Source organism: Hippopotamus amphibius, chromosome 17 (assembly GCF_030028045.1).
Source record: "Hippopotamus amphibius kiboko isolate mHipAmp2 chromosome 17, mHipAmp2.hap2, whole genome shotgun sequence".
Classification (NCBI taxonomy): Eukaryota; Metazoa; Chordata; class Mammalia; order Artiodactyla; family Hippopotamidae; genus Hippopotamus; species Hippopotamus amphibius.
The window spans coordinates 36,449,766-36,464,354 of NC_080202.1; the positions used below are offsets into that span (position 1 = coordinate 36,449,766).

The window sequence follows — 14,589 nt, forward strand, 5'->3', positions numbered from 1 at the left end:
CTGAGGGGAACAGGATTAATCGTGTCCTCTAGCACCTCCCTTACTTCTAGAAAAAGGTGGCCCTGAGGGGCCAGGGGAATTAATGACTTAATGCCTACAAAGCTCTAGGAACCACTTGCTGCAGATGAGGTCTCATTATCATTAATTGTTGTTATTATTGTTATTGTTGTTCTTAACCCAACTCCTGTGAAAAGTTGCCACAGCTTTGTTAACGACCTCAGGTCAGGGATGTAATGAACACCTCTCCCAAATGCCAGAGGCCCCAGGCACTGTGTTCCCATCCAGGCTCCACCTCCTCTGAGCTCCGCCCTCAGAGTCCTTTCTACCCCCAGGTCTTCCCAGGCCCTAGCTAAGGGGCTCCATCATTCCTCCGTCCTGCTAACAACTCCAGCTCCCGCTGCAGCCCCCAGTTTCAGACACCCTCATCCCCTTGGCCACATCTGCCCCGTAATCTCACACACCTCCTCTGACCATGCCTTCCTTTTTCTGCAGTTTTCTAGCCCCCCCAACACATTTCTTTTGGCTTCCGAACTGTTCTCCAGAGCCGAGCCTTTTGAGGGTCATGAAAGCTACGAGGGGGTTCCCTGAGCCCTGTCCTTCCCCCTTGCAGCCCCCACGTCCTGCACTGCATCCCAGGTCTCCCATCCCACCTCCGTGAGAACCTCAGGATTGTTCCTCAGGTGGCGAGGCTGGTTGGGTGGGTCGGCTGGTTTAGGGTTATGGAGTTTGGCACTAATTCACAGCCCCATGCAGCCGCCTTCTTTAACTAATTCCAAATTTTAGAAAATCATCTCCTCAACTGGACCTTAGTGTGTGCCTCTGGGGCACATCAATTACAGACAACAATTAAGCATGCTGCCTAAAAGAATCTGAGAGCCTCTTTAAAGACTCAAACACAATTCGGGCCTACCTGCCTTAGATCACTCTGCTGTAGATGGACCTTGAGGCAGAATCCCCCAGGGGAGGAATTCGGCCGCAACAGTCCACTTAGAGGTGGGAGATGTTCTCCTGTTGTGGGTCCCTGCCCTGGACTGCCCACCCTCCCTTAACCCCAGGGCTCCTCTTGGCCTTTGCTTACATATCCAGGAAGCTAAACTATTGCAGGTGGTATGGTAGCCTGGTTTCTCTGGCGTAGTACCAACGTCCCTCAGATTCCAAAGCCCACCTCTCTACTGTCCTAACTGGCCATCTTGCATGGATGAAGTTGAATCTCAGGCCCTCACAAAAAGGACGAGAACTAAGTAAATCTGTCCTTCCAACTGTAGAGATGGTAGCTGCAGGGTTAACTAATGCTTTCACAGTGGTTTGAATCAGGAAAATGGTTAGAGATGTTGCTCGAGGGTAGAGATGATTTCTTAATGGTCCTTGATTCCCACCTTGCAGGACTTGGTAGCTATTTCAGGAAGGTTGCTAGAATGTTGAAGACAAGAAGGGGAAAGAGCATGCAGTGCAGCTACAAATAGTTTTCCATGTGGAGAGCAAGTAGGCAGATGGGACTAGCCTAAAACCTCAGCCTCATTAACAGTGTCCTTTCTACCCAGCTGGAATTTGAAACAAAAACAAAAACATTAGTAGGCCAGGTTAACATGGCTTTCCTTATCTATTTAACTCATTTCTTCATTGGCGTATGTGAGTCGACTGTGAATCACCTTGTTCTTTTATATTTGTGACTCGTGGCTGGCCATTTGAGTTCAAACTTCCAGAGAGCAAATGCTTTGTATGGTGTTCCAGCAAGGGGCTGTTCCATTTGCTTTGTATGCCGTCCAGCCAAGGGCTGCAGTACCGTGTCACAGACAAGTCCTGGACTTGGACCCTGGAGACCCAGGGTTTCATTCTGGCCTTGTTACCCTTAAAATCCGTACCTTGTTTTTAATTTGCTGTTAAAAGTAAAAAACAGCGGAAACATTTTCTGCCCTTCCTACCTCCCCAGGTTGGGGGAAGGATTAAACAAAATATCGTAAAAGAAAGATTTGTAGACGTTGTCCCATATGTGTGTTTTTTAAAAAATTATAAAATACATTTTGATGATAAGGACACCAGAGTAACCATGATCCAAACTCTGAGATGTTTCAGATGGAGAAGCTGATGTATAGAGACCACAGCTGTAGGGAGCTATGGACCAAATGATGGTCCCAGGCCATGCTATAGCTAAAATCAGCTGGGATTGAGGTGACACTGTCTATCCCAATAGGCTCCCTCATCTCTATCCCCAAAGCAAAACAGCTCCATATACATACCTGGCCTTTTAGCGCATTCTTGCATTTGTTTTAACTTTTCACTGGAATTTTAGCGGGGGTGGTGGGAGCTGAGGGGGCACAGAATGAAAGTGCACATGGACCACATATACACATGTGCACAAGTGCAAGTACACATACAAGCCCCATGGTAGACAAGTCAAAAGTCCAGGTTTCTGGGCTGTCTCTAAACATTATCACTTAGAGATCTGAGAAGAAAAGTGAATACAAAAGGGGAGTCCAGGACAGCTTTATCCGTTCTGTAAAAGGGGCAAGTTCCTATAGGAAGGGCTTAGAGATGAGAACTGGATAGTAACTCTTAGGAAAGGGATGGAATTACAAGGTATTAGTGAACACAGTCAACTTTCTCAAGTGGAATCCTAGGTATCAGATCTGGAAGGCTCTAAGAGCCATATAATCCTCTCTTTTTACAAAGCCTCAAAGGTGGAGTAATTGAACAAAGGTCACAGCACTACAAGTGTGAGAGCCTAGGAGACCACAACCAGGGCTCTGGCCCTAAGTCCGGTGCAGTAGGATGGGGTTACATTAGTTAATGGGTGGGCAGGGAGCCACAGCCACTGCCCCTTTATAAGTACAGGCAGAAAGAACTGTTATTGACTGGGGTACACCCCTGGAAACTTGGGAAGCAAAGAAATGTAGTGAATAGGGAGCTTGTACCAGGCTGTACAGCTCACCTTATAGGAACCAGATAGATATGCTGCTGTTTAAATTAAATTTGTGAAGGTTTTCAGAGCTGCCAAAATATACAGAATTTATCACTAAAATTTTTAAATGAAAAGAAAACAAGGTGGGCCTAGTGGTTAGGATTCCGGGCTTTCACTGCCATGGTCGGGGAAATGAGATCCTGCAAGCCACGTGGCGTGGCTAAAAAAACAAACAAAGAAGTGGGTTCTGTTGGTTTCCGCCCACGATATTAACGAGAAAGTTAGTGAAGAATTATCCAGGGCCAGGAAATCAGGATGACAGAAGCCTTGTCTTCCAATAAGGCCAGATATGGGTGCTAAATGTTGCCAGTAACCACTGCCAAGCTGAAGGAGGGAGGCACTGGAACTAGCAAAATGATGACAGCCCTTCCTCTGGTAGATTGTAAAGGGGTACGAGTTAAGGGGAGCAGAGGAACTGGGACTGCCTTGCTAGGGCCAAGGCCTTCCAAAGTACCAGTCACCAAGGCTTCAGATACACAGGGCAAGTCCCAGGGGCCCGGAGAGAGCAAGGACAAAAAAACAAAAAACAAAAAACCCATGAAATAAGGGAAATGCAGACATAGAACTGAATTATCAGAATTATTATATGGCAAGGCTACCGGTTTTCACTCCATAGGAATATGCAGCAGTTTTTTCCGAGAAGGTCTGCTAAACCCTTTGAGAAGACACCACCTTGGGAGTCCTGCTCTGCCTCCACTGTTGACCGGGCTGGGTGACTGGGGCTGAGCCAGCAACATAACTTGGCCTGAATTTCCTTCATTGGTAATAATACCTGTCTTGTCTGCTTCATGGGGTTGTTGCAAAATCTGATAATGGACATAACCTCTCTGCAAAAACCATAAAGCACTCTTCAAGTGGAAGGTGATAACACTACTATTCCAATGACTAGGAGCCCTTCAGACGTTTGGCCTATGGGTAGAAACTCCTAGAGACTTGGTTCTTTAGCCATCACTTTGCATACCCCTCTTCCAAGCAGGATAGCCCTGACAGGCAGAGGTTGGGGGATGAGTCAGATGTCCAAGAAGGCAAAGCTGGACATTTCAGTCAGATGTCCTAGGCTCACCAGCCTCCACGGATGCCAAGTTCTTTCTTACATTGAATCTAAGTCTTTTCTTTTACTACTTATGCTTGTTTCCTCCTGTTCTGCCAGAAGATTTTTCTCTCTACCTGTTGAAATATGATATCATTTTTAGCGTTTATCCACTGAAAACACTCACTATTGAAGAACATGGCCCAAATTTGCTATACTGCGATCCCTAGAGTCTGGAGTCCAAGGGTAATAAAAACCAATTATCTGTTTTTGGAAGTAGCCAAGGATAGAGTTAGCTCTCAAATGCCTTTATTTATAAAGTTTCAATCTCTTCCCTAACCTTTTCCCAGACTCAGGTCATCTTACTCCCCACAGGAATTTTTTTGGGGTGCTATTTTGGGGAGAAGTAGCTGCATCTGTATTCAAAATGTTGAGAGCTCAGCCTTAGTGCAAGAACATTTGTTAAGTGTGCTTTCAATAATGGAAGGATAATAAGGAGTGCCAATTACAATAACATTTGGAAAACATCAGGGAAGTTTGATATACGGTGGGAAAGGTCATGCCTTGGTTCTGCTCCACCGGAGGCCTTTACCTTGCCTGGTTCATTTCCCCTCTCTGTACGCCAAGCACTTTCAATTATGGACAACTTCTCTTGGCTGTGAACTTGGATAAATGCTACCTTGTTAGCTAATAATACCATTAATTATATTAATGATTAATAGCTAATTAGTCATAATGCTGTAATACTTAAATGGAGGCTTCCTTTCTTTCGGCATCTCCCTGTCTCAAGCGCACCCGCGCCCGCGCGTACACACACACACACACACACACACATCCCCTTCCCTATTTCTGGCCACAGAACAAGCGCGGCTCTAAATTTGTTTTTCTTATCACTCTGGGCGATCTCTAAATTTCTCGTTTTTATTAGCTGTCCCATTAATCTGGGAATGACCACTACTGCTTATATTTTACCTCTTTTATGTCTGTCTTCTGTCACTCACACTGACCTTCAGTAACAAGGAGGTCAGAGACACGTTTTTGTTTGTTTCACCTTATTTCATAAACCAAAAAAGCTCTATTATTTCTAAATCTCACTGGGGCCTACTTTTCTTCACTTCACCTTTCCCTAATCTTAACCCGCCCCCTACATCGTGGAAACCCACCCCCCAGCCCAAAGCTCCCTCCCATTCTACGTTTTGGCTTCCTTTCAGCAACCACGCCCCCAGACCCAAGGAGAGCGGTGCGCACGCGCGCTCCACGCCTTTACCTGGGCGATCGGGAGTGGGCGGAGTGGGGGAGGCGGGGGTGGAGCGGGAGCCGGCGGTTCTGTGGGCGGCGGAGCGCTCACCATGTGGCAGAAGGGAGAAAAGGTGCGCCGGAGCCGGCCCCGAGGGCTGCGCATGCGCGCCGCCGCGCCCAGCGGCCGGGATGCCAGGGGGGCGGGCGGAGGGAGGTGTCGGGCTCCCTGTTGGGCGGGGGGGCCGGCGAGGGAAGGGGCCGCGGGCGCGCGCGCGCTCTCGTTGCCGCTCGCCCTCCCTCCCTCCCTGCCCCCCTCTCCGCACACACAACCACACACGCACACCCCCTCCCCTGCCTCCCTCCCCGCGCGCCGCCCGCCCCGCCGGCCCCGCTCGCCCTCGCGCGCTCGGAAGGGAGTCGCGAGACGTCGGAGCGGCGGCCACGTAGCGCTGCGGCGGCGGCGGCGGCGGCGGCGGCGGTGGCGGCGGCGGCCGAGGCCGGGTCTGCGGAGCGGCCCTGAGGACAGACGTTGGGCAGGGGGGAGGGGCCGGCCCGGCCGGCGGTTGTTACTCGAGCGCCGCGGCTACAGGCCCCCCGCCGCAGGGATGGACCGCCGAGGCGGCGGTCGGGGCGGCGGAGGCGGAGGCGGCCGGCCCGGGTGAGTAGGTGCCCCTGCCCCCCACGCACACGCCACAGTCGCGGCTGCGTCCCTGGCAGCAGCCCTTCCTCTCCGCCGCCCGCTGAGCCGACCGGGGCTCTGGGCGCTGGGTTAACCCTTCGCCGAGGCAGCTGCGTGCACTAGGCCGGAGCAGCCCCCATCCGGCGGGGAGGCCCGGGGCGCTGCGCTCTTCTGGCCCCGAGCCTGGGCCGGGGGTGCCCGCTTCTGCCCCTTCACCTCCTCCTTCCCGGACCCGGGCTGGGCTCCAGTTTTGCAGAGTCCGCTCGCACCGAGGCCCGGGGGGAGGCTGGGGTTGCACTGATAGCGGGCCGAGGGGAGGTTTGCACTGGTCCTCCTTAGAGCATTCTCCTGCCCTGCAGCTGGTGGCTTGCACCCACTGCCTCCCCTGCCCTGCGGCTGCGCCCACACCACCAACCCCCGGGAGTATTGTGCCGCCTGAGATAAAATGCATCTAGTGTACACCAGCCCAACACTCACCCAGAGGGTAATGCAGACCTTTCTCCACCCCCACCACCTTCTCCCCTCCAATCAGGCTCTGCTTAAGATTCTTAGATGGGAGCCACTAAAGGTAGTGACACTGCGTTACATCTGCACAGAACATGTTCATTGTCGAGGAATGTCTCCTGTGGAAATGATAAATGCCCCTGCCTCACCCTCGAAGACTGTCTTCACAATTTAAGATCCCATATGCTCTTCTTGAAGAGGGCCAGTCTTTGATCACATCTAGCACATCTCTTCCCCACCACACACACACACACACACACACACACGCACACACACACACACACTTCCTGATTGCTGAACAGTCCCTGTCAGCGTGGATCCATTGTCAGGAATGGCTTGTGCCAGTCAAAGGAATGTGCCTTTGCGTTTGGGGAAGGGTGCTTTCCACAACCATGTTCTCAGGATGTTGCTGCATGAGTCTGTCTTTGATTGTCCCCAGATTGTCCCCGTGTTCAAGCATCATTATTACAGTGTTGCCCCTATATGCATTTCCCGTGGACCCTCAGTAGTACCTAAGTGATGCTTTTTTCCCAGTTAATTACATACATATGGTGTGTGGGAATTTCATTTTGTTAAATTTCATTTATTTTTGTTGTGATATTTAGCATCTATGGTCAAGGCATAGTAAATATATAGGGTAATATTTTGGGAAGAATGTATATTTTTTTCCCAGAGATGGCCAGGTCCGTATTGTTCTGGGAATGGCAACTAGCACATGCTTTGTTGACAACATGTGTATGCGTAAGGAATGACGAGCTCCTGTGGCTGGCATGTGAGAGTGTGTGCGCTGAATGCAGGTGATGTTCCCATGTAGGGCTGATTTGAGAGTGGTGAGCTGTACTGTGATAGGGCTGGAAGGCATCTTGGATGTTCCTGTCAGGACTGTGCACATGTATTCAGATAGATACTACCTTTAGTATCATTTTGTTTAAAATGTTCACTGCTGAGCTTTAGGGATTATGGAAATGTCTACTTCATTGGTTCTTAACCTTTCTTTGGAGTCATGGAAACCTTTACGACCTTCTTTGTGGTGAAATAGACACACATAATTTTGTATGCAATTACAGTCATCTTGAACCTGGTTCTGGGACCTCAGGTTAAGATCTATATGTTGCAAAAGTGGAAGGAATTTGAGTTTTGTGTTTTGCTTTGTTTTGTTTCTCTCTTGAGGAGTGGTATTACTTTGATCCTGAGAAATGAGCAACAAAGTAGATTAAATATGTATCCTTGTGTTTGGTTCTTTGATTACCGTGAGTTAGGTATTTTTAAGGTATCATTTCCCTATCTTCCTATAAAGAGATATATGTGAGAGTTTCAAAAACAGTTAAAACGGAAGGCAAAATAACTTGTCTAAATTGGACCAATTGATAATGTTCCTTGCTGTATCTTCTAAATGTGTTAAATATCAGCAGCGAAGTCAGTGGTCTGTTTTCTGATGCCTATCTGGAATTGTTTTGTGTTGTTTGAGGTTGATCTGATCTCTTAAAAGAAGGCCTTATCATTCCCGTGGTGGAGCACCTGCTCTGTGAAGATTTTTAAACTTTATTAAATATGATTTCATATCTTTTTTCATGGTGATGTTACTGTCAGCATCATCCATTTTTAAATGTTGTTTTAATGGAAGAATTTAAATTATAGTTAGGAAATTCAGCCTCCGTGTTTAAAGTCTACTACTAGGTGTGAATGTTTCACCATTCTTCAATAAGCAGGGAATAAATATTAGCTCTTCTTGTTTAAATCACTCTGCACCCAGCCTTTGAGTTTTGACCACATCTCAGTCAAAAGGCAAAGTGTGATAGCGTTGTGATGAGTAGTGAGATAAAAGAAGCAGGTCCCCAGCTCTCCAGGAGCTTGTAATTCTGATAATATTTTTCACTTACAAAATCCTTTTGGACCTTCATAATTTTTGTATTTTGGAGTTTCTGAGAAGTAAGGAATTTATGGTATTAACAGCTTTTTAGAAGGCAAGGGAGCCTTGGAATCTTGCATAGAAGCTGTTTCATTCACCTGAAGATAGCATTTATTCTAATAATTATGCAGTGTACCCTATGAAGTTTGAAAGCATGCTGAGATTGCAAATATTGCATTTTTATTATCTAATAAACATGATTGAAGCAGCTTATGTTACAGGTTATATTTTCTTTTCATGTCATGCCTAAAGTTTTACTGTCAGATTATTTGCCTGTCCTAAATCCAAAGTATTTCAAAGATGCAAATATGTTACTTTTCTTTGTCAGCGTAGTATAGTGACAAATCATTAAAATCTCAGGGGACAGTGTGCTTCCTTGATTTAATATTGCAGAACCTCTTCTAACCAGTCACTTACCTAAACACCCACACACCACAAAACAACTGATCATATAACTGGTATGACTGTGAGAACAGCATTCTCTCTGCCAGATTCAGAGCTTAGAAGCTGGAAAACAATTGCATAGCAGTGAAACACTTACGGAGTAGTGGTGCCGGGAGCTCACTCTCATTAATACAAACAGCTTGCTTTACTTTTTTCAACACTCTTCTTCAGACACCCTTCCCTTGGGAGGTTTCAGATCAGCAGCTCCTACTCGAGGGAAACAGCACCTACTTTCTGCAACTGTGGCCTCAAGAACTGATTCGTGACACCCAGAGCTGTTTCCATTTCTGCTCTAAGTGTGGGAAGTAATCTTGTAGTGTGGTAAGAAAATACTTTTCAAGCCTGTAGAAAAAAGTTGATTAGTAATGCTGCTGATGTGATTTTGTTTTTGAATGTCTGAAGCATATCAAAGAACTAAATTGTAAAAGTGAATTGTTTTTTTTAAAAAACCCATCCTTTTCTCAAGAGTTTTAGAAAATTTCACCAAAAATGTGAATATACTCTTGAGTTTCATTTCCCTTGTTTTAAAAAGTCAGTTGAGAGACAGCCAAAAACAAACAAAAAAAAAGCTCAACTGTGGATTCTCTTGTGTTTTGAATCATAGCCTTTGGAACTAGTTATTCTAAAGGAGGTGACTGCATTTCCTCGCTGGGAATTCCTGGGTCTTGTGCCACAGTTTTAGGTATGATATTTTTCTCTTTTATTGTCATCATTTCAGACAGTTAGCACTTGAATTTACATTGATAAAGGTGAGCTGGTGTTGGAGTCAGTGACTTTATCTGAGGGAGGACCAGGGAGATGGTTCTTTGGTGCCAGGCAGAACTAGGTTTGAATAAAGCTCCACTGGCTTTATGGCATTTGACAAGTCACCTTGACCTCTCTAGCCTCAGTTTCCTCATCAGCAGAAAGGGATTTGTTATGGGTATTAGAGATAATATATACAAACTTGGAGAACAGTTCCTGGCACATATACACATTAAAGACAATAAATGGTAGGACACTAGTGATGTGGGAGTGAAACTACAGATCATTTTGGCTTACAGGATTTAGAAGTCTGGTGCTGCGATCTGCATACTTTCATTTGTGCCAATTTGGGATGAAAAAATTGCAAATATTTGACTTGGAGCGTACCTAAGTCTTGCAGGTGCACTGTGCTTATTGGAACTTTGATTTGTTGCTGTATGGCTGGCTGAACTTGGTGGAGACAATATAACTTAGCTCCAAATTCTACAGTATTACCCACAGGCTGTGCTTGTTTTAAGCCTTTTCAGAGCTTATGCAGTGAAAGGGGTGTTTTAGGACATTAATGTAGCTCAATAAGTTCTGTGTCCAGAGTTGAATCACGTGCAAAGCCTTGTGTAAATGTTCATGGTTAATGCAAGCCATAAAGTGCTTGGTAGAATCAGTGAAGACATCAGACGCTTATTTTACTTAATCTGTTTGTTTATATAGCAGTTACATTTGATTTTTGAAAACGCTTATGAACATTTTTTCTTAAAGAATTCCCATTGCTCTTCTGAGGTTTTTAGTCAGAAAGGTAGTTTTATGGTAAAATATGACATTATCTTTTTCCTTTTTTAAACGTAGTTTAAGAGACTGGTTGCTTTGAAAAGTAGATTCAAGGGCATGTATATAGTTTTATTCAGTGCATAGAGCTTTTAAAATAGGATTTCTTGGGTTCTATAGGATTAAATTATCCTGTCATTTTTGCAGAATATCACTGTGATAAGTCCATGAACCCACAAGAGTTAGCTAGAGACTTTTCAGATAAGGTAGACACATCAGTAATGCATTAGGACTTACCTCAAGGGAATCTACTAAACCTTATTTTCTTTTATTATTGAGCCACCTAGGGGCTTGCCCATCAGTGGAATCAGTTACTAATATTGGATTGCTGATAAAGAGGGATTGGCAAATAATGGTCTTAGACTTGCCTTAGACTTTGCAGAACACTTGAAAAAACTTAATCTCAGCCAGAATGTTTAATATTAATAACACCAGCATTAATGCTATGTGAGCCCAGACTGAATAAACAAAATTTATATAATTGTTACATATTTTTTTCTCAGCTATAATACATTTTGCCAAGTAAACTTTTTCTTGGAAAGAGGTGCTATTTTTTTTTTAATTATTTTTTTTTCTAGTTTACTAGAGTCAAATGGCTTAGCAGAAAGCTAGTTGCTTCTGTCAGTTTCTTGATAGACCAATCAGTGTGTGGTGAGAAGGAATTGTTGGAAGAGAATAAGAATGGAAATGATGCCAAGAATGGCTCCTTAGCTTGATTTTTTTGGTCTTTACTATGTGTGTGGCATCAGAGGGTTGTGACTACCTGGATTTCACCAGGATATGCAATGATGGGTGATTCCTTTTGTCTTTAATGCTAGTGTAGAATGTAGTCTTTTACACATTTATACTTTTCAGTTTTGGGATTTTTATTCAGTTTGAGGGATTCAATAGAATATAACTTCTTAATTACACTGTGTAAGCTATAAAGGTAGATTTATAACTAGGCCCTTATGAATTGTTTTCACCTCTGGATGTATCATTTTAATAGATCTAGAGTAATATCAGTGGCCTATAAACATTGACATACATGGCAAAGTGTTGTTTTTTGAGGGGGTGGTGAGGAGAGTGTTTATGATCTCAGTTTTGTGGATAAATCTGTATTTTTTTCCCAGTTCCTCTTAAAACTGTGACCCAGATGCCCAGGGACTTTTCCTGTATTAATATACTAGGAACTAGAGTTTGAAATTACCTTGTCTGAAAGATCCTGAGCTCCCTTCAGTTTTCTTTTTAGTATACCAAGCATACAAAGTCATTTAAATTAACTCAGCATAAGTTTGGAAAAAACCTAAATGCCCATCAGTAAGAATTAGTTAAATAAATTAGCATATATTCATGCAACTGAGTAAATTTTATATGGCTACAAAAAAGGGTAAAGAAAATATGTATCACTATGGAAAATCTCTAAGCCATATGTAAGTGTAATACAGTATGTACTCATTTGAGTATGGTTTGTAAGATTCACCCATATCATTATATGTAACAATAATTAGTTTATTCTCATATAATGTTCCATCGTATGCATATATGGTAATTTGGTTCTCCATTCTACCATTAATGGATATTTGGATTGTTTCTGGTGTAGCTGTCATGACTAATGCTGTGCTATTCACTGTATTCTCTTCTATATTTAAAATTTTGGGTCTGTGCATGTGTATACTACATAATTTTTTTTTAATTTAAAAATTATCTCATTTCAGATGGCTAGTTGCCTCCTGTCAACTTGTGTTAAAGAAAGTATATACTTCTGCATCCATTCCAACTCGTCAGGAATTATAACAATATCCAAAAGATAGCTTGTTCTGCTTTTCAGTATCTCCTCAACCTTCTTATCACCTCAAATGGAAAGTTAGATTTTTTTCTTTAAAGATGTCTTGTGTCTCTAAGGTCAGGTGGTGCAGTGAGCACTAAAAGATATGTCCACAGAAGCCAACTGTTGCAGGGTCGTACAGTTCTAAATCTAGAGCTGGTGTTTATTTAATTCCCTGTAACAACTATTGCTCAAACTTTTGGACCGTGACCCACAGTAAGAAGCAGTATATGCGTGCCCATGTGTATTCACTCACATGCATATCCCCACCTACAACAGAAACAAAAGCTTCGTGAAACAGTACTTACCCTTGTTACCATCTGTGGGACAGGCTGTTATTTTACTCTATTTCATTTGTAAAAATTGGGTTGGGACAGGCAGGTTGAAAATCACTACCCTAAATAGAGCTTAACAAAAAGTATTTTCTTGAAGTAGATGCTAAGCAAATACTTACTGGATTAACTGGGGGTGGGGGAGTGATAAAATGAAAAGCTGTGCTATAAGGTATGAGCTTGAAGTCGAAAGCTAAGAAATGTGGCATGAAGAAGATCATCATATTTATGACCTTACTTACTGCTTATAGAGGGGTAATTCTTAAAGACCTGAAACTCTAGAAAGGTTAAGGTTGGATTCTCATTTTACCTGGCATTTAAATTGTGTTCTTCTAAGAGGTAGGACACCTACTATTGCTTAATGCACACACAAACACATACATAGCCCCTGGCTTCCTGTTTATTCATTAAGTTATGTAGAATTGAGAGGACTAAGAAATATATACAAACAAATATATACAAATATATACAGCATAATCTCCTTTAACACAGAGTCTGGTTTAAACAACAATTTGTGTAGCATCGTTATAGAATAAAAATACATCAAGGACTCAGTGGTGAATTTTTACTTTTGTGTGAAATCAGACTCTGGGCTTGGACTATATTTCAGAGACAGCTCTATCAGAAAAGCAGTCATCAGAACCTCATTCTCCAGAAGGACAAAGCTTAAAAGTTACTTGGTTGAAGTTATCTTCCATTTCCATACCCAAAGTTATGTATACTGTGACTATGTCTATATTTTATTTACTTATTTATCTACCATTTAATCCTCATATAACTCTTTGAGGTAAGTATTATTATCCCCAGATTTTAAAATATTTATTTATTTATTTATTTATTGGCTATGTTGGTTCTTTGTTGCTGCACATGGGGTTTCTCTAGTTGTGGCGAGCAGGGGCTACTCTTCATTGTGGTGCACGGGCTCCTCATTGCGGTGGCTTCTCTTGTTGTGGAGCATGGGCTCTAGGCGTGTGGGCTTCAGTAGTTGCAGCACATGGGCTCAATAGTTGGGGCTCATGGGCTTAGTTGCTCCACGGCATGTGGGATCTTCCTGGAGCAGGGATCGAACCTCTGTCCCCTGCATTGGCAGGTGGATTCTTAACCACTGCACCATCTAGGAAGTCCCTGTTATCCCCTTTTTGCCAACAGGAAAATTAAGACTGAGGTTATATAACTTGCCAAGTTGAATGTACTCTTTTCTTGGCATTAAGATTTTGTAGGAAAAGACCCATCAAGTCATTTTATTTTGCTAATAGAAAAATTAATTTTAAAATTGAATTTTAAAATCCATAAATATTTCTGGCTTTTAAAAGCCAGAGAGTAAGTAATTTGTTTTAATTTTTAAATTTTAAATTTGACTTTTTTTGGCCATGCCACACAGTGTACGGGATCCTAGTTCCCCAACCAGGGATCGAACCTGTGCCCCCTGCAGTGGAAGCGCAGAGTCCTAACCACTGGACTACCATGGAAGTCCCTATTTTAATTTTTAAAGTAGTGTACAGTAAAATTGACATTTTGGCATGTACAGTTCTTTGAGTATCAATACCTGTATAGATTCATGTAACCACCACCACAGTCAGGATACAGAACAAGTCCATTACCCAAAGACTCCTTCCTGTAATCCCTTTTCATTCATACTCTCCCACATCCTCCACTCTGGCAACCATTGATCTGTTGTCCATCTCTATAGTTTTGTCTTTTGGAGAATGCTATGTAAGTGGGGTCTTTTAGTATGTAACCTTTTGAGATTGGCTTCTTTCACTCAGCATAATGCCTGTGAAATTCATCCAAGTTTTTGTGCATATCAATGGTTTGTTCCTTTTTATTGCCAAGTAATATTCCACTGTGTGGCTGTACCACAGGTTGTTTATTCATTCACCAGTTGAAGGACATTTGGATTGTTTCCAGTTTTGGGTGAATATAAGTTCTCATTTCTCTAGAGTAAATACCTAGGGGTGGGATTGCTTGATAATAAGGTGTGTATGTTTAACTTTATAAGAAATTGCCAAACTATTTTCCAGAGAGAGTGTACCCTTTTGCATCTCCACCAGTAACATATGAAAGTCCCACTTGTTCTGCATCTTTGCTGACACTTGAAATTGTCAGTGTTTTAAATTTTA

At 43.4% G+C, this 14,589-nt stretch overlaps 1 protein-coding gene across 3 annotated transcripts in view; it reads left to right on the forward strand.

Annotated features, from left to right (window-relative positions):
* Positions 1–5,484: 5,484 nt before the first annotated feature.
* The window catches only part of ZNF652 (zinc finger protein 652), a 57,619-nt gene continuing 48,514 nt past the window's right edge, over positions 5,485–14,589 (forward strand). For all 3 annotated transcript variants that reach the window (XM_057714639.1, XM_057714641.1, XM_057714638.1), the window contains exon 1: positions 5,485–5,886. The gene's annotated coding sequence lies outside the window, so the exon portion shown is untranslated. The remainder of the gene's footprint in view (positions 5,887–14,589) is intronic.